Below are 26,234 nucleotides of genomic sequence, written 5' to 3'. Positions count from 1 at the left end.
GAACAGGTTGGGGCTGTTTTCCCTGGAGCGTCGGAGGCTGAGGGGTGACCTTATAGAGGTTTACAAAATTATGAGGGGCATGGATAGGATAAACAGACAAAGTCTTTTCCCTGGGATCAGGGAGTCCAGAACTAGAGAGTATTGGTTTAGGGTGAGAGGGGAAAGATATAAAAGAGACCTAGGGAGCAACATTTTCATGCAGAGGGTGGTATTTGTATGGAATGAGCTGCCAGAGGAAGTGGTGGAGGCTGGTCAATTGCAACATTTAAAAGGCATTTGGATGGGTATATAATAGGCAGGGTTTGGAGGGATATGGGCCGGGCGCTGGTGGGTGGAACTAGATTGGGTTGGGGTATCTGGTCGATGTGGACAGGTTGGACTGAAGGGTCTCTAGATCTCTATGACTCTATGATGAGCTTTTACAACTGAATGTATTATGAATCGATCCTAGTTGGGCAGTTGCTCAAATAAAATGTCCAGCCAATAAGAAGCACACTGACAAATGCTGTCGTTTTCACGTAGTTTATTTAAAAAACGAAGTTCAAGGCATACAAGTAATAAATTGGCAGCTGCTATTTACTAGTTATTTTTTCTCGGATTGAATTCCTACATAGAGAGCTCAATCCTGTCCTTGATTTGTTTCCTATACATCTTGTAACGTCTGTAACACTTAAATTCCTGCTGTGATTTTGGGAGATCATCAAAAAAGTGTCAGTTCATTTCAGTTGGTAGCTTTCTTGTTTCACAGTCAGAGTCATGGAGGGTTAGCAGCACAGGCCATTTGGCCGAATGAGTCAAAGTTTGTCCTATGCTCCACAACAGAATTCCACTTGGGTAAAGACATTTCTCCTGTGTTCATTTCAAATTTACCAGCAACTATTGTAAACTTTGACTTCTAGCTTTGGATTCTCCCAACCACATTGAATTTTAAGTCCCTTGCTGGAATCTTGATCAGTAATCAAGGCTGGTTCCCCAGCTGAGCACTGAGGGGTACTGCGATGTCAACAGTGTTCTTTGGTTAATATGCAAGTTCCCCTCCAAGCCACTCACCATCCTGACTTGGTGAAAAAAAATCACCTTTCCTTCAGTGGGTGAAAATCCTGGAACTCCCTCCCGAACAGGGTTGTGGGTTTACCTAAGCAATGGTTCAAAAACGCTGCTCACCATCACTTTCTCAATGGCAACTTGGGATGGTCAATAAAAATACTGGACAGTCAGCGACTCACCACATCCTGTGAATGATTAACAATACAATGTTAAACTGAAAGTCTCATCTGCCTGTTTAGGCGGTAGAAAAACTTTACAAGCCACTACTGGATTTTCATTCCTTAGGAATGTTACAGCACAGCGAGATGCAAAGTAAAATTCCCTCCAATCAGTCCCAATAAACAGGACCTGTGCCAAATTGGAAAACGCCGTTGACATTCAATGCACCATCAGTCATTGAGAATGAGGATTTTAACTGGGGAGCATTTTTCTTCCAGCCAAAGCTCAAACCCAAATGCCTCACTTCAGCCAGATTTCTACAGCCAGCAGACATTAGAGAGACCCTTGTCTGATAAATGTGATCTGACTTCGAATCTCGACCTTTGAAGAGAAAGGATTACTTTTTCACTCTTTGTGTCACCCTATATCCTTCATGCAGAATGAAGATGGGGATGAAATGTACAATAGAACCCGTAAAGACTGGCTGACATCAGCTATTTGATGAGAGTAAAAATGCAATGGACTGTTTGATATCTCGTGCAATATATCCATTTTCACGTTGAATCTGACAATATGGATATTGTCCATTGTTGGTTCTAGTCTCTAGGTAAATACTTAAGTTTAAACTTTTAATTCCTCCCTTATAAGTTAGAGGTCCTGATCCTTTTTTGTTGATTATGTAATTAAGCCAAATGCACTAATGTTGAAATTGTCAAATTCCACTGGATTTTCTATAGTTAACACAAACTTTAATTGCCCCAATGGAATCCAAGCCTCAACTGTTGTTAATAGATCCCAGTATTAACTCTCATCAATTTAAGTCAAATGTCAACTGTGCTCAACTGTTGATGTGACTGGTATCCTCTGGCATTTCATTTTGAATAGAAACATAGAAAATAAGGAGCAGGAGTAGGCCATTTGGCCCTCCAAGCCTGTTCCACCATTCAATATGATCATGGCTCACCATCTAACTCATTCCCTGTTCCCACTTCATCCTTACATCCTTTGATTCCTTCAGCCCTAAGAATAAGATCTAATTCCTTCTTGAAAATATTCAATGTTTTGGCCTCAACTGCTTTCTGTGATAGAGATTTCCACAGACTCAACTGTGAAGAAATCTCTCCTCATCTCAGTCCTAAATGGCTTATCCCATATCCCTAGACTGTGACGCCTGGTTCTGGATTCTCTGCTCGTTGGGAACATCCTTCCTGCATTCACCCTGCCTAGTCCTGTCAGAATTTTATATGTTGATACACAGTCAGAGTGCTAATTTGAAACACTTCTGTAGAAAGCAGGGAATCTCAATGCTTGCACAGTTGTTAACTTGGAAAAGTCACTGGTTGAAAATAACTGATCTGTTGGTAGTTAGTTTTTGGCATGTTTCAATTGGCTGATGGGTGGGTGGGCTGACATACAGCTTGAACAGATGTGTTGATGTTGAGAAAGCCATAATGACATACAGAGAATAACGAGAGGTCAGTGAGAGAGGGATGGCAGGCGAGTTGGATTCTGAGTTGATGATTTGCAGGCAATATGACTCTGGATGAATTGGAGTTAAAAAAGAGTGGAGTTTCTGAGGTCAGTTATTGAAAAGCTTTGAGTCCTGCCTCGGCAAAAGCAGAACTAAGGGCCTCAATGATAACCAACATGAGATCGAGGTGTGAGATTTCAGAAGTGGAAATATGCAGCCCCGATGATAAGCTTCAGGGATGACTCCAAACCTAGTTCAGGATTAAGCGGGTCACAGAGGCAGGGTGGCACTGCAGCAGGTTAAAATAGATATTCGTTGGATGGTAGTAGGAGTAAAAAGTGAAAGTATTGCACTTGTCTTTATAAAATAGAACACCCTCTGACTTTGCTGTAAGCGTTGGTATGGGAAATGCTAGATTTATATAACTTTGGAACTAATTAATCTCTGATGATGGTTCTCATGGTAAGCTAGAGGTTAGGCTGCTCTATTCAATGTAACTCATGTATTATTTTGCTGCTAAGACAACATTGTTAGGTCCCCTTAAGTTTTTGCAATTTAACTCAAGTGCTTTCTGAGGATAATTACTCATCCTTCGGCAGATCCTGAGTTCAATTTCAGCTCAGAAGAAAATGGCAAGAAATGGATGATTGCCCTTTTTCTCACAAATGTGAAGAATTGCAAGAACTGTGCGATGCATCAAAACATTTACACAGTTATTTATGGGATTTACGACTCAAGGTTGCAGGCTTCAGATATTGAGGCAAATATTCCATGTATTGAGCTAGATATTAACTCTGGTTTCGTAACATTCGCTAATCATCAGTCCTCACTTAAGAATTGTGCCATAGTTAGGTCACAACTGATGATCCCTCAGATATGCTGCTGTCAGGTTGATGTTCGTGGAACTCTGTCAGGAAGAAGATCCAGAGCTGCGGAGAAAAAAAAGACAAAAATAAGTTACATGATCAATTACAGGATTGCAACTGGCCAAAAGAAAATGGATATTTTCTTAGGAATTTTTAAAATTAAATTTTAAAAAATAATTAGCTCTTAGTCTGCAGGTAGTACTGGCAAGTTCAGCATTTCTTGCACAGATCACTTCAGAGGGCATTTAAGATCACAAGATGCAGGAGAAATAGACCGTTCAGCCCATCGCATCTGTTCTGCCATTCAAATAGGTCATGGCTGATTTGATAACCCTGACCACCATTCTCTTACCTTTTCCCCATGACCCTTGATTCCCCTTACTGATTAAAAATCTATCTCAGTCTTGAATATACTTGATAACCTTGACAGTCTTCTGCGATTAGAATTTCACAGATTCACAACCCTTTGAGAGAAGAAATTCCTCCTCATCTCTGTCTTAAATGTGTGAACTGTTACTCTGAGATTATGCCCTCAGATCCTAGAATCTCCCACCAGTGAAAACAACATCTACATATCTATCCTGTCAAGCCCACCAACCCTCCCCCCAACACCACCTCCCCCAAGAATCTTGTGTGCTTCAGTAAGGTCTCCTCTCCTTCTTGTAAGCTCCAATGAGTACAAGCTCAACCTACTCAATCTCTCCTAAGAAGAAAATCTCTCCAGACCTTAGATCAACCTAGTGAATCTTCTCTGCTACCTCCAACATTACTATATCTGCCCCCAGAAAAGGAAACCAAAAGTGTTCACAGTATTCCAGGTGTTGGCTGATTTCTGCCTTGTGTAGTTTTAGCAAACCCTCCCTAATTGTAAACTCCACTCCCTTTGAAATAAAGGCCAAGATTCTATTTGCCTTCCCTATTACCCACTGAACTTGGCTCCAGGCTTTTTGTGATTCATGCACATAGAGTCTCAAATCACTCTGATGTGCAGCCTTCTGCAATCTTTCTACATTTAAATAATATCCAGCTCCTGGACCTAAAATACATCACATCCAGACTGAGTAAAGGCAGTCGGCATTGGAACCAGTGCTTTTTCACACTTATTTTTTTCCAGGGATATGGGCATCTTTGGAAAGGCCAGAATTTATTTCATCACTAATCATTCTTGAACGGATTTGTGTGCAAGACCATTTTTGGGGGCGCATTGCTCTGGATCTGGAATCATAGATAAGCCAGAGTGGGTCAGGCTCAAACCCAGATGGATTTTATTTTAATGACAATCACAATTTTTTCATACCCATTGTTACAGGGATTAGTTCCAATTCCAGATTTTTTTTTAACTAAACTATCACCAGTTAAACAGCAATTTACAATTTACCCTCGTGGGTAGTGCAACAATAGCAATCCAATTTCAGCTTTTTAAGCTGCTGCAGTGAGACTTGAACCCACTCCGCCAAGGTACCTGCAAGATTTATTAGCACAGTGACATTATCACTGCACCACCACGTCCAATAGGGAGAAAATGAGGACTGCAGATGCTGGAGATCAGATTTGGAAAATGTGGCACTGGAAAAGCACAGCAGATCAGGCCGCATGCGAGGAGCAGGGGAGTATGCCTTATGATGAAGGCATAAGCCCTTCATCGCTAAATAGTTATACCTACCCATGTCAAATATATTTTTAATTTTTAAGGTATATGAATTAAAATTCAGGTTATGATTTGACTGTAGTGAGATTGGAATTCATGTCCATGATACACTATGTGCCTAAGACTTGGAATGTTATGCCAGAAAAGATATCATATGACTCAAGGTTATAGTCCAACAGGTTTATATGATATCACAAGCTTTAGGAGAGAGCTGCTCCCTTGTCAGGTGAAGTGAAGGAGCAGCGCCCCAAAAGCCTGTGATTTCAAATAAACCTGTTGGACTATAACCTGGTGTTGCATGACTTGTGACTTTGTCCACCCCAGTCCAACAGCAGCACCTCCACATCATGAAAAAATATCATGCAACAAACTGTAAGGACCCAGCCCTGATATATAATACAGAAAAAATTTGCAAACTATCTATCTGAGAAAATACAAATCGCTTAAGAGTTTTGCACAAGAGGTGGTTAGTATTGCTGCCTAACAGCACCAGGGTCCTAGGTTCAATTCCAGAGTGTCAGGTGCATTAGTCAGAGGGGGATGGGTTGCTCTTCAGAGGGTCGGTGTGGACTTGTTGGGCCGAATGGTCTGTTTCCACAGTTTGGGAATCTAATCTAATCTAATTGAGCTGCCTTATCCCACAGCAGAATCCCATCAATAGTTACACAGATACACAATATGGTTTGCCAGTACCATTGGATAAAGGAAGAACATTAGCCTGGAAAGGGATCTTTTTCATCCTCTGCAACATTCAGATGGGACTTTGAATTATCTAAATCCCAGCAAACAGAGGTGCCTCTGACACTGCAGCACTTCCACCACACTGCAGTGAAGTGCCAGCTTTAATTCTAGTGGGAGTTCAACTCCCAGCATTCTGAATGAAAAGCCAGAATATAACTTGCTGGCTGTGTGAATGTTATTGGCATACAATTCCTCAATGTGATCTCACCCTCATGTCCCTGGGAAACGTTAAGACGCAGGAGTCAGGCTTTTCTCCACACCAATATGGATCTAAATATTGCAGTAAATAGCTTAGTTTGAACAAAGGAAAGAAAGATTTGCACTGCAGCCAAATTGTGCACAGCAAGCTGCCAAAACAGCGAGATAATCTGCTTTAGTGATGTTGGCTGGGGGATGAATGTTGGCCAAGGAAATGGGAAGAACATCTCTCCTCTGAAAAAACGCTCCAGAAGTGAGGCCATTGCTCTTGATCTGTAGAAGCTGATTTGGTTCAACTATCATCTGTTTTAAGAAAAAAGCATTGAGTATCGGAGTTGGGAGGTCATGTTGTGGCTGTACTGGACATTGGTTAGGACACGTCTGGAATATAGTGTGCAATTCTGGTTTCCCTCCTACATGAAGGATGTTGTGAAACTTGAAAGGGTTCAGAAAAGATTTACAAGGATGGTACCAGGGTTGGTGTGTTTGAGATATCGGGAGAGGCTCATTAGGCTAAGGCTGTTTTCCCTGGAGCGTCGGAGGCTGAGGGGTGACCTTATAAAGGTTTATAAAATCATGAAGGGTGTGGATAGGGTAAATAGACAAGATATTTTCCCCGGGAGAGGGGAGACCAGAACTAGAGGGCATAGGTTTAGGGTGAGAGGGGAAAGATTTAAAAGGGACCTAAGGGGCAATTTTTTCATGCAAAGGGTGGTGCGTGTATGGATTGAGCTACCAGAGGAAGTGGTGGAGGCTGGTACAATGACAACATTTAAAAGGCATCTGGGTGGGTAAATGAACAGGAAAAGTTGAGAGGGATATGGGCCTGGCAAATCAGATTAGCTTAGGATATCTGGTTGGCATGGACGCGTTGGACCAAAGAATCTATTTCCATGCTGTACATCTCTATGACTCTATAACTAAAGAGGATAGCATCAGCTTCTCACTTCCCCAGCAGCTACAGACTGGATGTTAACAAAGAAACACATTGAATGTTAGTTCTGCTAAGGGTCACACTGTTTTGGAAATGGTCTGACTGATGTTATGAATATCGCTCCTATTCTATTATTATCTGTACAATTAATTGTCTTCCATTACAGCACCTCTAACAGTCCATTACTGCTTCACTAGTGCACTGGGAGTCTCAATTTACTCCCAGTACTCAAATTTCACAGACTGGGACTTCAGCTTACAAGACTCTGACTCAGGAACAAGAGGGAACCCACTAAGCCATAAGCCCAATGGGCTGAATAGCCTCTTCCTGCACTTAGGAAATCCATGATTCTATGAAGCATATCTGACGGCATTGTATCTAACAATGCCACCCAACCGATCCCAATTTGGAGGAGTGTACTGCCGGGACACACACACATGAAGGAGCTGTTTGGGTGATTGGGATCAGGCTCACCCATTAACTGCACCTTGCAGCAACATTCTCTGAGGAAACGTTCATTGGGTTGGTGCATTAGAGACTGCTGCTCACCTCTGTACCTCAACAAGGTGTAAGGTCAATGACTTTAGGAAAGAAAATGATTTTAAATATTATTTCTAGGGAAGAGAAAAGATTGGACTGATTAAGTTAAGCTTGCTTTATAAGTGGCACGGTGGCTCAGTGGTTAGTGCTGCTACCTCATAGTGAGGGACCGAGATTCAATTCTAGCCTCAGGCAATTGTCTGTGTGGGGTTTGCACATTCTCCCTGTGTCTGTGTGGGCTTCCTCCCACAGTCCAAAGATGGAAGGTTAGGTGAGATGGCCATGCTAAATTGCCCTGTAGTGTTCAAAGATGTGTAGACTAGGTGGATTAGCTGTGGAAAATGCATGGTTACAGGGTAGGTCTGGGTGAACTGAATCAGCTTTATTGTCACATGTGGGAAGCTCTTTTGTGGGTTGGTGCAGACTTGATGGGCTGAATGGCGTCTTTCTGCACTGTAGAGATTCTATGGACCTTGTCAAGGTGACTACAGGTCTGTGTTGCCAAACTGAAGTGGCAGCTGCTGAAAGAGAAGCACTGATTATTTTTCACTAAGATAATTAGCTAAATGGCTAAAAATTGTGCATGGAATTTTATGCTGTTGGCCTTCGAGAAACAATTAAGCAGCTCAAAACAAAAAAGAGAATAGGAGTTAACCTGGTTATGGTGTAATAGACAACTGCTTTACAAGAAGTGAGCTGTCTCAGCATGGATGGGGAAGGGGCTGTGACAGCAGGAAACTTGCAGATCTCTGAATAGTTCTTTGTGTCTAGATACTGGGACAGAGAGTCCGGGCTGCTTTTGATGAAAACGTGTTGAACAGATCGCGGCTAATATGAATCATTTTGCCTCGGGAGTGATTGCGAATGAGAAAATGAATAAACATCACAGTTAGATACACTGGTTGGGGCTGCCAGTCATTAACAGTTTATGGGAACTCAGAGATACACAATGGAGAGGGACTGGAGCATTGTCCACCTATAATCCAGCTCCAATTCCACTCTCCCACTGACCCCCCCCCCCCCACCCCCACTCACTCCCTTCCATCACCCAAGTTCACTCTCCCAATGCGTGTCCAAACTTTAAAGGGGAGAGAAAGAGAGAGAGAGAATGCTTCTGGTTGTTGGAGCTAGAGTCTGGCATCTCCTTAAGATAGTTTGTAAATTATTTACCAGCAGAAAAGAGTGAAAGAAATTTTGTCTGAAATTATTTAAAATCAACTGGACACCCTTCCTAGACATTCAAGAGTTGCAACTCTGCTTATAACCCACCATCTTCTGGGTCTTAGGAACTTTTGGGGACGTGTAATAAAAAGGAATATGACTGTAGAGCGTTCCAACCAAAGACTGGGAGATAATTTTTAAGGTGATAAGAAAATTTATTTTCCCAGTGTGAAGTTCAATCAAAGAAAGGAAACACATAGCACGAGTTGCACCCTCAGGATATGCCAAAGCCCTTTGTATCTAATGAAGCACTTTTGAAGAGAACGGCAAAGTGTCTATTAGCAGAGACTGAGCAATATTAACTCCTCTGTCACAGCCACACAAAGCCTATCCCACTCTCAGATTGAGATATACAGAGAGAGAGAGATAGCGAGATAGACACACATACACGTATTTTCTATCTCACCCATGCACACTCACTGTCACAAACATTCCCTCACATGTCACATTCTCTTTCACTTGCACACTCACTTTCTCACACACACTGTTACACACACATTCACTGACACAAACACACTGTCACACACACTGTCTCTCATACACACACTCATTATCACATTTTCATGTCACCTATACACTCACTGTTTAGACAGGCATAGTGTGAAATGTAATCACTATCATACGTGCTTAGTGACTACTCTCTCTCTCTATCTCTCACACACACATACACATACACACACACACATTTACTGTCACACACACTCACCATCACTCACACAATTTCACACACACTGTCACACACACTTATGGTCACACTCACACTCACTATCATACAGACCATCACTGTCACATACACTGATTCATTGGCACACACATGCTGTCACCCACACACTCCTGCTGTCACACGCACACAAATTCACTTTCACATGTGCGCATTCCCTCCCGCACACACACAATTCTACTCTGCCAGTATCAGCTGCTCCATTTCCAGGCCGATATGTTTGAATTTGGTCAGATGTTCTGCTGAAGCTGTCACTGAAACTCACTGCAGCAGAATGAGGTCAAAAAATAATCAGGCAATTCTACATCAAATCCCAACTTTAGTTACAAAACCTCGCTGCATCCGAGTCTGGAACTTGTCAGGGTTAAGATAGCAGTACAGCAAGAGGAGGGTGGGTGGAGGTGACTGTGGGATGGGCACTTAAAGTCAGGGAATGGACAGGAAGCCCTCCAGAAAAGGCATCTTTCCAGAAATGAATGTATCTTATACTCTGCAGAAGGCAGGATTTTTGGGAGGCTTTGGGTAATACCCTGATACAGTCTGGTGGGATTGTTGATGGATAAGATCACCCATGAAACTGTCAGAATTGCTACTCAGGACTAATCTGTCCTACTTTCAATTGCCACTTGCCCACTGTCCAACAGCTACCCCACAGCTGCCTATCAGGAGGAATTTAAATAGTCTATATTATTGGCGAGAAATGGACAATCACAGTTAACCCGGGGAAAACTGGCTCTAGGATCAGGGAATGTGAATGAGGCTGTATAAATCTAAGTCAGGTTAAATCTAACCAGACAACTTTGCTTAACTACAATCTTTGGATAAACCAGAGTTTCCTTTGCTGATGGGCATCAAAATACAGCAAGTGTTTGCTTTTCCCAAGCCACCTCTGAATCCATCCATGCAGTTCAAATCCCTGCTCCTATTAATTTCCCTATCAATCCACTTGAAGATAACAGCAGACTAACCTGCCTCAAACTCATAAGGCAATGGCATTACGATAAACAACTCTTGAATCACCAAGGCTCTAAAATGCACACCAATCCACTAACTGCCATTATGGGATTTGAACCCATGTCCCCAAACCTCTGGACTTCTAGTCTAGTAACATTACCATTGCACCATCATCTCCTTCAAGCAGCCAACCTTCTCTCCTATGAAGATATCAACTTTGATTCAGTCAGCAATACTCCCACTCTACTCCAGAGTCTTGAACACATAATTGAGACAGAGACTATAATGGAGTACTGAGGGAGTGCATCATTGTTGGAGGTACCCATCATTTGAATGAGATATTAAACTTGAGGCTCTGTCTGCTCTTTGAGGTGAATGAAAAATATCCATAACAGCATTGTTCAAGAGAAAAGCAGGGATTTCTCCTGGCACCGTGACCGACACTTACCTCCTAATCAATCTCAGCTGCAGATTGACATGGATGAAGTTTGAGGGTGGCACGGTGGTTCAGTGGTTGACACTGCTGCTTCACAGCACCACGAACTTAGGTTCAATTACAGCCTGAGTGGAGCTTGCATGTTCTCTCTGTGTCTGCCACAGTCCAATGATTCACATGTTAGGTGGATTGGACATGTTAAATTGCTCCGTGGCGTACAGGCTCGGCTCAGTGGGTTAGCCATGATAAATGTGAAGTTACGGTGGGGGGGGGGGGGGGCGGTAGGGATGTTGGAATGGTCTTCAGAGAGTCAGTGCAGACTTGATGGGCTGAATAGCCTCTTTCTGCACTGTAGGGATTCTATGATCAGTGGGTTGCAACCTCCAGCTTCAAGTCCACTCCACGATGTGTGCATAAATATCTCGGCTGACACTCCTGTGCAGTACTGAGGAAGTGCTGCACTGCGGAAGGTGATATCTTTCAGATGGGATGTAAAATCAAGGTCCAACTTGCTTTTTCAGGTGGACATAAAAGATCAGTGACATTAGTTGAAGAAGATTGGGGAGATAACCTGGGAAGTAGTAACCCCTTAATTAACAACACAAAAATAATATCACCTGGTCACAATCACATGTGTGTTTGCGGGATTTTGCTCTGTGCTAATTAGCTGCTATATGTCATACATTTTAACAGTGATTTCATATCTAAAGTACTTCATTGACTGTAAAGAGCTTCACCACATTCAGTGTTCATGAATGACATTGTATAAGTTATAATTTTTCTCTTTAATCCTATACCACCAGATCTGCTGAGTGTTTTCAATATTTTCATTTCTTTCCGTGAAAAAATGTGGTGATCTAGTCATTATCTCATTATTACTTGTGGGAGCTGGCGACACGTAAATTGACATCCCCATTCTCGTGTTACCCTGACTGAGCTTTGAACATCCCTCATTGGGAAGTACTCGGCATGCCCTCGTGTTGGTGCAAGTCAAATGTTCCTTTCATGCAGGTGTGTGGGACATCAGAACAGATCAGTCTGCAATTCCCTTGCAGGCTCAGTTAATCCATGAAGGCTAGCCACCTGAGATCTGAACACAAAACTCCCCTCAGCCCATCTGCTGCTGAAACCCTCATTCACAACTGCTTTGCCCCTTCACTTCCAAATACTCTCCTAGTCAACTTTCACCATAAACCTGAGCACCTCCATAACTCTGCTGCCTCTGCATCCTAACTTGCACTGCATCTCAATCACCCATCACCTCCTGTGCTCCCTATTCTTTATGGAGCTCTCTGTTCAGCAATACTCAATGTTAAAACTACCATCCTTGTTTTCAAACCTTTCCATAACCTTTTCCCCCACTATCTCTGTACCTCCTCTTGCCTTACAGTGGTTGAGAGGTATTTTTGATAGATTGTGCACTCCTGAGTTTAAGACGTTGCCTCTACATGGTAAGATCGACAGCTACCGAGGCCTTAACTTCTGAAATTCCCTCCCTGTGGTGGCACAGTGGCTAGCACTGCTGCCTCACAGTGCCTGGGTCCTGGGTTTGATTCCAGCCTCGGGAGACTATCTGTGTGGAGTTTGCACATTTGCCCCATGTCCATATGGGTTTGTTCCAGTTTCCTCCCACAGTCCAAAGGTCCGGGGGATTGGCCGTAGGAAATTGTGCAGGCTGGATGGACTAGCTGTGGGAAATGCAGGGCTACAGGGATAGGGTGGGTCTGGGTGGGATGCTGTTCAGAGGATGTGTGTGGATACAATGGGCCAAATGACCTGCTTCCACACTGTCAGGATTCTATGAAATCTCTCCACTTCTGCAACCTTTCTCATTTGTCCTAATGTCTCCTTGTGCATGGCTTGATATCTTCTAGGAAACTCTTTAGGAATCCTTATAATATTAAAGGTGACTTGTAAGTTTTGTTGCAATTGCCCCATGCAGCATTTAGTGCAGCTGGAGTTGGAATCTCCAGGAAGAGATGGGAGAAACTGGGATAACTAAACAAACTCTGGAGATACAAGTGGCAGTGCAAGAGTTAAAAAGGAAGGCGTTTAGGCGCGAGTTCACTGTGAAGGGCCCTTGTTGTCTTTTCAAGAGGTGGACCACAGCTAACTCATTATTCTGGCTCTCTCCATTTGAAAGGAGTCGATGGGAAAGTTTAGACAAGGGGAGCTTGTGATCCCGCAGTCGCAGAATTAATTTGCATAGATTTACATAAGGTTTCCTTTTCTTGTGTCTGAACTTGAATAACAACTGCCACTTGTGTCTCGAAAGAATTAACGGCTGTAAACTATTTTCACATAGCTATGGGAGCAGGCAGGAGCAAGGAGGGAGCATACTCATGGATAAGTATAATGTGAGTAGCTAGATTAATCGTCTGAGTCAGGGGAGAGGTATTTCCAATCTCTGAATTTAGCATTGGTCAAACTGCATTCCTCCTTACCTCAGCTCAAAGAGTTGGGTTGTCCGAGATAAGACATTTCCCATGCTCATTGCCAATTATCACTCGAACCAACATCCCCTTCTCTTTGAATAACACATGGAATTAAGTAAAAATGCATCATTGGAGTGTAAAATTTGACAGTCAGACATGCAAAGTGGTTTTATATTCTTACAAGTTTGTTCATGGGACTTGAATGTTGTTGATTTGACCAATATTTATTATACATCTCAGTTAAGAGTCAGCCACATTGCTGTGGGTCTGGAGTCACATGTAGGCCAGACCTGGTAAAGATGAAGAGCTTGTGCCCAAAACATTGACTCTCTTGCTCTTCCGATGCTGCCTGACCTGCTGTGCTTTTCCAGCGCCACACTTTTCAATGCTGATCTCCAGCATCTGCAGTCCTCAGTTTCTCATGGTAAAGATGGGAGATTTCCTTCCCTACACAGGACACCATTAACCAAGTGGGTTTTTACAAAAATTGAAAGTGGTTACACAGCCACTATGCAGCTAACTTTCTTTTTCAATCCAGAATTCTATTGAATTTAATTTCCACCATTGACCATGACAGGATTTGAATTCATGTCTCCAGAATGTTAGCCCAGAGTTCTGGATTACTAACCACTACCTTCCCAAAAAACACAGGTCAAACAGTTAGTTTTTAAAGTCTAGGTTCAGGAATAGGCCAACCAGTCCCTCAAACTTGCTCCACCATCTGGATCACAGCTGATGCTATTTTATACTGTAATGCTATTTTTTGCATTATCCTGAGGGAAAGAAAGGCAGGAAAGTTCAGGGAAGGTACATCGGTGCTTAGGGCTTAACTGCTGAAGATAGTGTCCAATGGTGAAGGACTTAAAATTTGAGATGTTCAGAAGATTACAATTGCAGGAACACAAAGATCTCAGACAGTCATAGGTCTGGAGGAATCCAGAGTTGGGAAGCGATGAGGGAGTGAATAGATCTAAAAACAAGGACAAAAATTTTAAAATCAATTTGGATCTTAAACAGAAGCCAATGATGATCATTTTATTGGGATGGTATTATAGACCCCCTAATAGTCAGTGGAAAATTGAGAAACCAATTTGTAAGGAGATTTCAGTTATCTGTAAAACCAATACGGCGGTTATGGTTGGGGAGTTTAACTTTCCAAAGATAGACTGAGACTGCCATAGTGTTAAGGGTTGAGATGGAGAGGAATTTGTTCACTGTGTACAAGAAAATTTTCTGAGTCAGTACTCTTGGGAAATAGGGCAGGGAAAGTGTCTGAGGTGTCAATAGGGGAGCACTTTGGGGCCAGTGACCATAATTCTATTAGTTTTAAAATAGTGATGGAAAAGGATAGACCAGATCTAACAGTTGAGGTTCTAAATTGGAAGAAGGCTACTTTTGACGGTATTAGACAAGAACTTTCAAAAGCTGATTGAGTGCAGATGTTCGCAGGCAAAGGGATGGCTGGAAATGGGAAGCCTTCAGAAATGAGATAATGAGAATTCAGAGAAAGTATATTCCTGTCAGGGTGAAAGGAAAGGCTGGTAGGTATAGGGAATGCTGGATGACTAAAGAAATTGACAGTTTGGTTAAGAAAAACAAGGAAGCATATGTCAGGTATAGAGTACATCCTTAGAAGAGAATAAAGGCTGTAGGAGTATACTTAAGAGAGAAATCAGGAGGGTGAAAAGGAGACACGAGATAGCTTTGGCAAATACAGTTAAGGAGAATCCAAAGGGTTTTTACAAATACATTAAGGACAAAAGGGTAACTAGGGACAGAATAGGGCCCCTCAAAGATCAGCAAGGCAGGCTTTGTGTGGGGCCGCGGGAGATGGGGAGATACTAAACAAGTGTTTTGCATCAGTATTTACTGTGGAAAAGGACATGGAAGATAATAGAATGTGGGGAAATAGATGGTGACATCTTGAAAAATGTCCATATTACAGAGGAGGAAGTGCTGGATGTCTTGAAACACATGAAGGTGGATAAATCCCCAGGACCTGATCAGGTGTACCCAGGAACTCTGTGGGAAGCTAGGGAAGTGATTGCTGGGCTAGAGTGGTGCTGGAAAAGCACAGCAGTTCAGGCAGCATCTGAGGAGCAGGAAAATCAATGTTTTGGGCAAAAGCCCTTCATCAGCACTGATGAAGGGCTTTTGCCCGAAACATCAATTTTCCTGCTCCTCGGATGCTGCCTGAACTGCTGTGCTTTTCCAGCACCACTCTAATCTAGAATCTGGTTTCCAGCATCTGCAGTCATTGTTTTTACCTAATTGATTGCTGGTCCCCTTGTTGAGATATTTGCAATATCAGTAGTCACAGGTGATGTGCCAGAAGACTGGAGGTCGGCTACGTGGTGTCACTGTTTAAGAAAGGTTGTAAGGACAAGCCAGGGAACTGCAGACCAGTGGTGGTGGACACGTTGTTGGAGGGAATCCTGAGGGACAGGATTTACACATATTTGGAAAGGCAAGACTGATTAGGGATAGTCAAAATGGCTTTGTGCGTGGGAAATCATGTCTCACAAACTTGATTTTTTTGAAAAAAGTAACAAAGTGGATTGATGAGGGCAGAGCAGTAGATGTGATCTATATGGATTTCAGTAAGGCGTTCGACAAGTTTCCCCATAGGAGACTGGTCAGCAAGGTTAGATCTCATGGAATATAGGGAGAACTAGATGCAGAACTGGCTCAAAGGTAGAAAGAGGGTGGAGGTGGAGAGTTGTTTTTCAGACTGCAGGTCTGTGACCAGTGGAGTGCCACAATGATTGATGCTGGGTCCGCTCCTTTTCATCATTTATATAAATGATTTGGATGCGAGCATAAGAGGTATAGTTAGTAAGTTTGCAGATTACACCAAAATTGGAGGTGTAGTGGACAGCGAAGAAGGTTACCTCGGATTACAACTGAATCTTGATCAGATGGGCCAATGGGCTGAGAAGTGACAGATGGAGTTTAATTTAGATAAATACAAGGTCCTGCATTTTGGGAAAGCAAATCTTAGCAGGACTTATACACTTAATGGTAAGGTCCTGGGGAGTGTTTTTGAACAGAGACCTTGGAGTGCAGGTTCATAGCTCCTTGAAAGTGGACTCGCAGGTAGATAGGATAGTGAAGAAGGCGTTTGGTATGCTTTCCATTATTGGTCAGAGCATTGAGTATAAGAGTTGGGAAGTCATATTGTAGTTGTCCAGGACATTAGTTAGGCCACTGTTGGAATATTGCGTGCAACTGGAAGGATGTTGTGAAACTTGAAAGTGTTCAGAAAAGATTTTCAAGGATATTGCCAGGATTGGAGGGTTTGCGCTATAGGGACAGGCTGAACAGGCTGTGGCTGTTTTCCCTGGAGCATCGAAGGCTGAAGGGTGACCTCATAGAGGTTTATGAAATTATGAGGGGCATGGATAGGGTAAACAGGCAAAGTTTTTTCCTGGGATGGGGGAGTCCAGAACTAGAGGGCATAGGTTTAGGGTGAGAGGGGAAAGATATAAAAGGAACCTAAAGGGAAACTTTTTCACCCAGAGGGTGGTGTGTGTATGGAATGAGCTGCCAGAGGAAGTGGTGGAGGCTGGTACAATTGCAACATTTAAAAGGCATTTGGATGGGTATACGACTAGAAAGTGTTTGGAGGAATATGGGCCAAGTGCTGGCAAATGGGACTGGATTAGGGAGGGATATCTGGTTGGCATGGACGAGTTGGACTGAAGCGTCTGTTTCTATGCTGTACGTTTCTATGACTCTATGAAATTCAAAATAGACGGGGTAATGAGTGACACAGACAGCAGAATGTTGGATGACCTAGTACCTTACAGAAGGTAGAATGGCTAATGAGAGGCATACATGACAAGTAAGTGCCAATGGTAATTTAATGGACAGTAAGCACTCTTGTGTGTTCAAGTCTCACTCCAATGATCCAATAACCAGCATGTGGATGAGGGTAGAGCAGTGGATGTAGTGTACATGGATTTTAGTAAGGCATTTGATAAGGTTCCCCATGGTAGACTTATGCAGAAAGTCAGGAGGCATGGGATAGTGGGAAATTTGGCCAGTTGGATAGAGAACTGGCTAACCGGTCGAAGTCAGAGAGTGGTGGTAGATGGTAAATATTCAGCCTGGAGCCCAGTTACAAGTGGAGTTCCGCAGGGATCAGTTCTGGGTCCTCTGCTGCTTATAATTTTTATTAATGACTTAGAAGAGGGAGTTGAAGGGTGGGTCAATAAATTTGCAGATGATACGAAGATTGGTGGAGTTGTGGATAGTGAGGAGGGCTGTTGTCGGCTGCAGAGGGACTTAGATATGATGCAGAGCTGGGCTGAGGAGTGGCAGATGGAGTTCAACCCTGTCAAGTGTGAGGTTGTCCATTTTGGAAGGACAAATAAGAATGCGGAATACAGGGTTAACGGTAGGGTTCTTAGTAAGGTGGAGGAGCAGAGGGATCTTGGGGTCTATGTTCATAGCTCTTTGAAAGTTGCCACTCAGGTGGATAAGCTTGTAAGAAGGCCTATGGTGTTTTAGCGTTCATTAGCAGAGGGATTGAATTCAAGAGTCGTGAGGTGATGTTGCAGCTGTACAGGACCTTGGTAAGGCCTCATTTGGAGTACTGTGTGCAGTTCTGGTCGCCTCACTTTAGGAAAGATGTGGAAACTTTGGAGAGGGTGCAGAGGAGATTTCCCAGGATGTTGCCTGGAATGGAGAATAGGTCGTACGAGGATAGGTTGAGAGTGCTAGGCCTTTTCTCATTGGAACGGCGAAGGATGAGGGGTGACTTGATAGAGGTTTATAAGATGATCAAGGGAATAAATAGAGTAGACAGTCAGAGACCTATTCCCCGGGTACAACAGAGTGTTACAAGGGGACATAAATTTAAGGTGAAGGGTGGAAGGTATAGGGGGGATGTCAGGGGTAGGTTCTTTACCCAGAGAGTAGTGGGAGTAGTGGAATGTGCTGCCTGTGGGAGTGGCAGAGTCAGCATCATTGGTGATCTTTAAGCGGCAATTGGATAGGTAAATGGATAGGTGCTTAAGCTAGGACAAATGTTCGGCACAACATTGTGGGCCGAAGGGCCTGTTCTGTGCTGTATTGTTCTATGTTCTATGTTCTGTCATTCCCAATGCAATACTGAGGACCTGTCAAACTGTCAGTGGTGACATTGTTCAAGTGGGACAAGACCACACTCTCAGGGGATGTAAAGACCTCATAACTACTATTTGAAGCAAAGCCCTTTGTCCTAGTCACAGATTTATCCTTCAATGAAAATACTAGACAGACCTGTTCTACAGAATACTTGTATTTGACTTGAAATGTTAACTCTGTTTCTCTGCACGCAGATGCTGCCAGACCTGTAGAGTTCCTCCAGCACTTTCTATTTTTCTTCCAGATTTCTAACATCCAGAGTATTTTGTTTTTACAAAGCACATTATCTGGTCATTATCTCACTGTTGTTTCTGGGATACAAGGTTGAGTCTTGGCCAGACAGCAAGCAGACTTCTTTCCCTAAAGGACATTAGTGCTTCAGATGTGTGTACTTGTATATGAGAATTACTGGTCATCATTACTGAAACTAGCTTGCAATTCCAGATTTATTAACAGAAAGTAAATTCCACCAACTCGTGTAGTGGGAATTTAATCCATTTCCATGAGCATTAACCTGAGTCCTTGGAGTGACAATCCAAGTGACATTACCACTATCTCTCATCATCTACCAGTAATCCTCTTCCATTCCCTTTTAGACTTTCAAATATGAGCAGAAGCAAATTGTCATCAATCTCAGGGGACTACTGCAAAGAAGAGACATCCTTCCTGAAGGGTAGGACCAGAACTGTCATTAACGCTCCAGCTGAGGCCAGAACACACACAGTAAGTGCTGGAGAAACTCAGCAGGTCTGGCATCATCTGTGGAGAGAGAAACAGAGTTAACATTTTGAGTCCAATATGACACTTTGGCCTTGAGGATGATCACTTCAGTTTTACATCGTAATCCTCCATGCATATAGTGAAATGACACAGATGCTGTATGCATTGCTCTGGACGATGTTCAGGTTCTTGTCTGTTGTTGGAGCTACACGCATTCTGTCAAATGGAGAGTACTCCATCACACTTCTGACTTGAGCCCTCTTCATTGATGGGCAGACTTTGCAGAGTCACAAGATGAGTTACTTCCAATAAAAGTTGCAGATTCAAACCTGCTGTCATAGCCTCACCATTTATCTGGTTTGTCTGGTTCAGTTTGTGGTCAATGGTAACCGTACAGTGTTATGATTGGTGATTCAGTGATGTCATTGAATATCAAGGGGAGGTAGTTAGATTTGCTCTTTTTGGAAATGGTCATTGCCTGGTACTTGTGTGGCATGAATGTTTTTTGCCACTTGTCAGCCCAAACCTTAATGTTGTCCAGATTTTGGGGTATGTTGGACCACATTGGCAAGCAACTCAAAGTCAAAGAAGTCTATGGGGACTGGAAGCACATAAATGGGGTTAGATCACAAATTAATTATGATCTTCTTGAATGGCAGCAGAGGATGGGGGCAATGCAGGGGGTTTTGACTGTGTATGTGTGTGTGTGTGCACTTAAAAGCCACCTCCTGTCCTTATAAGACCTGATATGGAAGGACAAAGTCAGAAGTCACATGACACCAGGTTATAGTCCAACAGGTTTATTTGAAATCACAAACTTTCGGAGCACTGACCCTTCACCAGGCACTTCACCTGATGAAGGAGCAGTGTTTCGAAAGCTTGTGATTTCAAATAAATCTGTTGGACTATACTCTGGTGTCATGTGACTTCGGACTTTGTCTATAAGACCTGGATTGGGTAAAATGGCGGGTGAATTCCCTGTAAAGGACATTCATTGGTCGATCAATGGAGTTTCTTCACAACCGAAAAGTTTGTGAGGGATCACTGTAGCAAGCCCAATGTTTAAGGCAGACAGCATCAGGAGGTACAGTAGTTGATGTTTCGGCTGTAACCCTTCTTGAGTCCTGGAGAAGGGTTACACCAGAGACATCGACTTCTGCACCTCCTGATACTGCTTGCCTTGCTGTGTTCTTCCAGCCTCCTGCCTGTCAACTTTGGATTCTAGCATCTGCAGTTTTTTTGTCTCTACTGCTGTGATCTCCAGCATTGGTTGTTTTCAGTTCAAGAGAAATTCCTCCTCTCCTTCTCTCTCCACTTCCAAAATGGTATTCCTTGATACTGAAAACCACAGAGCGAACAATTCCCAAAATGCTTGAAGGGAGGTGTCTTCTGTATCCATGAACTACAGAAGGATATAAAACCTGCAAGGTTTCCCATTCTCAATCAGTTACATGTCTGCATGAAAAGTGTGTGTGGGGAGGACACCCAGAGAGAACAGCAGCAGTGACAGTCCTAAGGCCAAATACAAACAGGATAAGACTATTAAATTAAAAATTGAGGATACTTGATCACTTAATTAGATTATGGTTGAGCCATACTTCAGTTCCATTCATTTTGCTTGTGTGCTTAATCCTTAAAACCCTTTGATTTATGAAAATGTCCCAAAATCTATTCGGATGGTTTTAACTACCCCCCTAACCCCAGCCTCAATGTCTTTTTGATAGACAGAAGGTTCCAGACTTACACTTCTCTTTGTGGGAGTAAGTGCTTCCTGACATCATCCAGAATTAAGGGGCATCAATTTAAGACTGGTTTGAGGAGGAATTTCATCTCTCAGAAGTTTGTGAGTGTTTGAAACTCCTTGCCACAGAGGGCTGTGCATGTTTAAGGCTGAGATAGATAGATTCTTGATCAGTCGGGGAACCAGGGTTATAGGGACAGGACCCCTCCACACCAATCCACCTCCACTTCCAGCACCTTCCCTTCCCATTGCAGGAGGTGTACACCTCCCACCTCACCTCCGTCCAAGGCCCCAGAGGATCTTTTCACATCCGGCAGAGATTTTCCTGCAGATCCACCCATCTACTGTGGCCATTGCTCTCGATGTGGTCTCCTCTGCATTGGGGAGACAGAACACCAACTCGCGGAGCGTTTCAGGAAACATCTCTGGGGTACACACACCCAACAACCCCAACATCATGTGGCCGACCACTTCAACTCCCCCTCCCACTCCACCAAGAACATGCAAGTCCTGGGCCTCCTCCGTCACCAAATCCAAGCCACACAACTGGAGGAAGAACGTCTCATCTTCTACCTTGGGCCCCTTCAACCACATGGCACCAACGTTAACTTCACCAGTTTCCTTATGTCCCCTCCCCCATCTCAACCCAAATGCAACCCTCCAACTTAGCAACGCCCCCTTGAACTGTCTAACCTGTCCATCCTCTTTCTCACCTATCCACTTCACCCTCCCCACCGACCTATCACAATCACCCCACCTTCATCTACCTATCACCTTCCCAGCTGCCTTCCCCCCCAGTCCCAGCCCAACCCTCCTATTTATCTCTCAGTTCCCTTCCCCCCACATTCCTGATGAAGGGTTTATGTCCAAAATGTTGACTCTCCTGCTCCTAGGATGTTGCCTGACCTGCTGTGCTTTGCCAGTGCCATACTTTTCAACTGGGATGTGAGGCATGTCAGATCAGCCATGATCCTATTAAATGGAAGAGCAAGTTCGAGGGGCTGAATGGCCTCCTTCTGTTGTTATTTATTGTGATCTTACGGACATCACTTCTGTGCAGCCTGGCTTGAACTTTAAGATTATGATTGCCAAGTTTCCAATTTTATAGGCAATAACATCTATCTGCCTATCAAATCCTTTGATTACCTCTTAATCTTTGCTTGCAATCATCCTCAAAGTTAACTACTTAGCTATATCCAGGGGACAACCTTGAGCCAGATGTAAAGAATGGGTGAAAATAAAGAGAACGCTGGAGAAACTCAGCAGGCCTGGCAGCATCTTGGGGGACAGAAGCAGAGTTTAATGTTTCAAGTCAGAATACTCTTCATCAGGACTCAGAAGGGCTCAGAAGAAGTCATACTGGATCTGAAACTTTAACTCTGTTTCTCTCACTAGATGCTGCCAGACCTGTTGAATTTCTCCAGAATTCTTTTTGTTTGCTTCAGATTTCCATTAACTGCATTATTTTGCTTTGTTTTTGCGAGGATTGGTCTGTTAGATGACATGTTAAAGGATGACAGTTGTCCATGACTCAAAGGAAATCAGCATTGTCAGGAGGGGAGCACATCGGAAAATAAATTGATACCAGTTACCTTTCCCTATTGATAATCCTCCAACTCTTTCTAAACTCTCATTAGACTTTGCACAGCGGTTAGTGTGGATGGTCGTCTAATCAGATAGTGCACTCACACTAATAAAGCTCAGTAGATTTAGTCAAGAGACTCATTGGGTATGTTTGGAGAAATGACACCAACAGGAACACAACCTGTAAGAAAAGAAAGAAACAATGAAAGGTAAAGTTTCCAAAGGAACAACTTATTCACCAATTTTTTTTGAAAAGCTTTTGTACTTTTTCATAGAAATTCATAGAATCCCTACAGTGTGGAAACAGGCCATTTAGCCCAACAAGTTCACACCAATCCTCCGAAGAGTAAACCACTCAGACCCATTCCCCTCTGACTAACTCACCTAACCTACACATCTCTGAACAGTATGGGTAATTTAGCTTGGCCAATTCACCTAACCTGCACATCTTTCGACTGGGGGAGGAAACCCACGCAGACATAGGAAGAATGTGCAAACTCCACACAGTCGCCCGAGGCTGGAATCGAAACTGGGTCCCTGCTACTGTGGCATCATTTCTGTGGTGCTTCCTCTCTATCTTAATTTCCATTTCTGAATATCTGCATCGCAATTTATAATGAAATCTGCTATGTAAACATGTCACATTGTAATTACCAGCAACAGTGCTGCCTCGACACTACTGGAGCAATGGCGTCTTTATAATATAATGCTGGCTATTAGAGTTATAAAGGAATTGATCATGGAAGTGTAAAGGTTTTAGACAGAGTATATTCCTGAAAAGTCTGTAGCCATAGAACTTTAAAATGCAAACTGGGCCAATTAAGGTAGCAGTCAGTTTTTTCAACTGGTTTTGACTGTGGTACGGTAGTAATGTTGCTGGTCTAGCAATCCAGAGGTCCAGCTTCATGCTCTAGGACATGCATTCAAGTCCTATCATGGCAGCTAATGGAGTATGAATTCAGTTAATTGACCTTAAAACATAAACCTAGAATCAGTAATAGTAACCACAAAAATTACAATCAATTGTAAAAACACACCAGGTTCACTAAAGTTCTTTAGGGCAAGAAACCTGTCATCCTTACTTGATCTGGCCTACATGTGACTCCAGGCTCACATCAATGTGGTTGACTCTGAACTGTCCTCTGGCCACTACAGACAGGCTTTGCTAGTGATGCTGACATCCCATGATAGCATCAAGGAAATAAAATGTTCTGTGGTCACTTTAATATTATTTGGACCTTGCAAGTTGAGTTAACACATTCTCCTATTTATTCAGGACTGATTAATGTTTAATGTCATTGAGTCATAGAGAGGTACAGCATGAAAACAGACTCTTCGGTCCAACTCATCCATGCCAACCAGATAGCCTAACCTAATCTAGTCCCATTTGCTAGCACTTGGCCCATATGTCTCTAAACCCTTCCTATTCATATACCTATCCAGATGCCTTTTAAATGTTGCAATTGTACCAGCCTCCACCACTTCCTCTAGCAGCTCATTCCATATACGCACCACCCTCTGCATGAAAACTTTGCCCCTTAGATCCCTTTTATATCTTTCCCCTCTCATCCTAAACCTATGTCCTCCAGTTCTGGACTCCCCACTCCAGGGAAAAGACTTTGTCTATTTACCCTATCCATGCCCTTCATGATTTTATAAACCTCTACAAGTCACCCCTTAGTTTTAGATTAGATTAGATTACTTACAGTGTGGAAACAGGCCCTTCGGCCCAACAAGTCCACACCGCCCCGCCGAAGCGCAACCCACCCATACCCCTACATTTACCCCTTACCTAACACTACGGGCAATTTAGCATGGCCAATTCACCTGACCTGCACATCTTTGGACTGTGGGAGGAAACCGGAGCACCCGGAGGAAACCCACGCAGACACGGGGAGAACGTGCAAACTCCACACAGTTAGTCGCCTGAGGCGGGAATTGAACCCGGATCTCTGGCGCTGTGAGGCAGCAGTGCTAACCACTGTGCCACCGTGCCGCCCACGAGGGTCATCTCCCCAACTTGCAGATAATATGTCTTTGACTTACTTTTGCTCTTCCGAGCCTTCTGGTCTGTTTTTGGTGAGTTATTGGATTTTGGAGCGAGTGTTACTGCATACTGAATAAGCTTATGAGGGGCATGGACAGGATGGATAGAAAGCAGCTGTTTCTCTTAGCTGGAGGATCAAGAACAAAGGGGCGCAATTTTAAAGTGAAAGGCGGGTGGTTTAAAGGGGATTTGAGGAAAAATACTCAACCACTGAGGGTGGTGAGTATCTGGAATGCACTGCCTGGGAGGATAGTTGAGGTGGGAAACTTCACAACATTTAAAAAGTACTTCGATGAGCCCTTGAGTTGTCATAACATTCAAGGTTATGGGCTCAATGCAGGAAAGTGGGACTAATGTAGGTAGTAGTGTATTTTTGGTGATACAGATTCAATGGGCTGAAAGGCTTTTTCTGTATTGTATGAGTGCAGAGAATAATATCTTGGGATGTGGAGCAGAGGCAGCAGAGAGAGGAAACAGTGCACGGGGAGAGAAGGAGGATGCTCAGCACAGGAGGTACAGATGGTGTTCAGCCAAGCACAGAACATTATTTAATAAAATGCCCACTATCCTGACAGCACTTACAACACCTTCATCTTCAGGGAAGGCAGTCCTTGGGCTATCTCCAATACTGCCCTGCTACCTCCTGTTACGGGCCACCTTGTGAGGAATGAATGTCAGTGATTGTGTTGCAAAGTATTTAGGTGAAGCGACTGGCATTGCTGAATAGTCAGAGTTATGTAAAAGCAGTGAGAGATGGATGTGAGGCTGGGAGCTAGTTGAGATATAGTTGCTGAACACGAGGTGTGAGTCCTGATTCCTGGTGGGCGAATGATAGGGGTGTGGGACCATGTGTGTTTGCTAACATGACTGAAGAACTCCATTTGTCTTCCTTTCAAATTATTTAAGAGGTCTCTTGATGTACTCAGCTTGTTCAGCACTTCTTTGCTCAGATGTTTCTTAAAGACTTAGTAAGGAAAGGAATGCCAGTTATCTTTGGGCGCCATTAAACATGAACTGTTTAGTTATAGCACATTTGCAAAGACTGAAGTAGCTGACTTAGAACCTAGAGGTCACAGTGTAATGGATAAATGATTCTCCCAGCCTTCTGACACACTGACTCGTGAATTGGAAGTACTAATCCCCTTTATCCCAGACGAGCTCCTGGACCATCGAATCCTGGACCCCTTAAAATTTTGCTCATTCCTCCCACTGCATTTGCTAACCCACAATGGTCCATGATTAGAGAGGTGATGGAAAAGCACAGCAGGTCAGGCAGCATCCGAGGAGCAGGATAATCAACGTTTCAGGCAAAAGCCCATAACAGGAAGATTCCTGATGAAGGGCTTTTGCCCGAAATGTCGATTTTCCTGCTCCTCGGATGCTGCCTGACCTGCTGTGCTTTTTCAGCACCACTCTAATCTTGACTAAAATCTCCAGCATCTGCAGTACCCACTTTCGCCTACAATAGTCCATGCGCCACCAATATCTTAAATTTAAAATGCTCATCCTTGGGTCCACATGTTTCTGGGGAGCCCCAACCCTATACCAGCTCTAAAAACCTGTCAGATCTTTGCTGTCTTGCACTTGCTTTGCTCTACAATTGGCAGCTGAGCATTGGGTTGCCTTAACATTATGCATAAA

General features: G+C 43.4%; 1 long non-coding RNA gene across 8 annotated transcripts in view; it reads right to left on the bottom strand.

Moving 5' to 3' along the window:
* Positions 1 to 508: 508 nt before the first annotated feature.
* Positions 509 to 26,234, bottom strand: part of LOC140494771 (uncharacterized) — a 143,694-nt gene continuing 117,968 nt past the window's right edge. For all 8 annotated transcript variants that reach the window (XR_011964036.1, XR_011964042.1, XR_011964041.1 and 5 more), the window contains 2 exons: positions 22,555 to 22,727; positions 509 to 3,606 (listed from right to left, as the gene is read on the bottom strand). This is a non-coding gene — a long non-coding RNA (uncharacterized lncRNA). The remainder of the gene's footprint in view (positions 3,607 to 22,554; positions 22,728 to 26,234) is intronic.

This window comes from Chiloscyllium punctatum, chromosome 24, assembly GCF_047496795.1.
Source record: "Chiloscyllium punctatum isolate Juve2018m chromosome 24, sChiPun1.3, whole genome shotgun sequence".
NCBI classification, from domain to species: Eukaryota; Metazoa; Chordata; class Chondrichthyes; order Orectolobiformes; family Hemiscylliidae; genus Chiloscyllium; species Chiloscyllium punctatum.
Note: the sequence above shows the minus strand (reverse complement) of the source record. Positions and strands in the feature narration are given on the sequence as shown.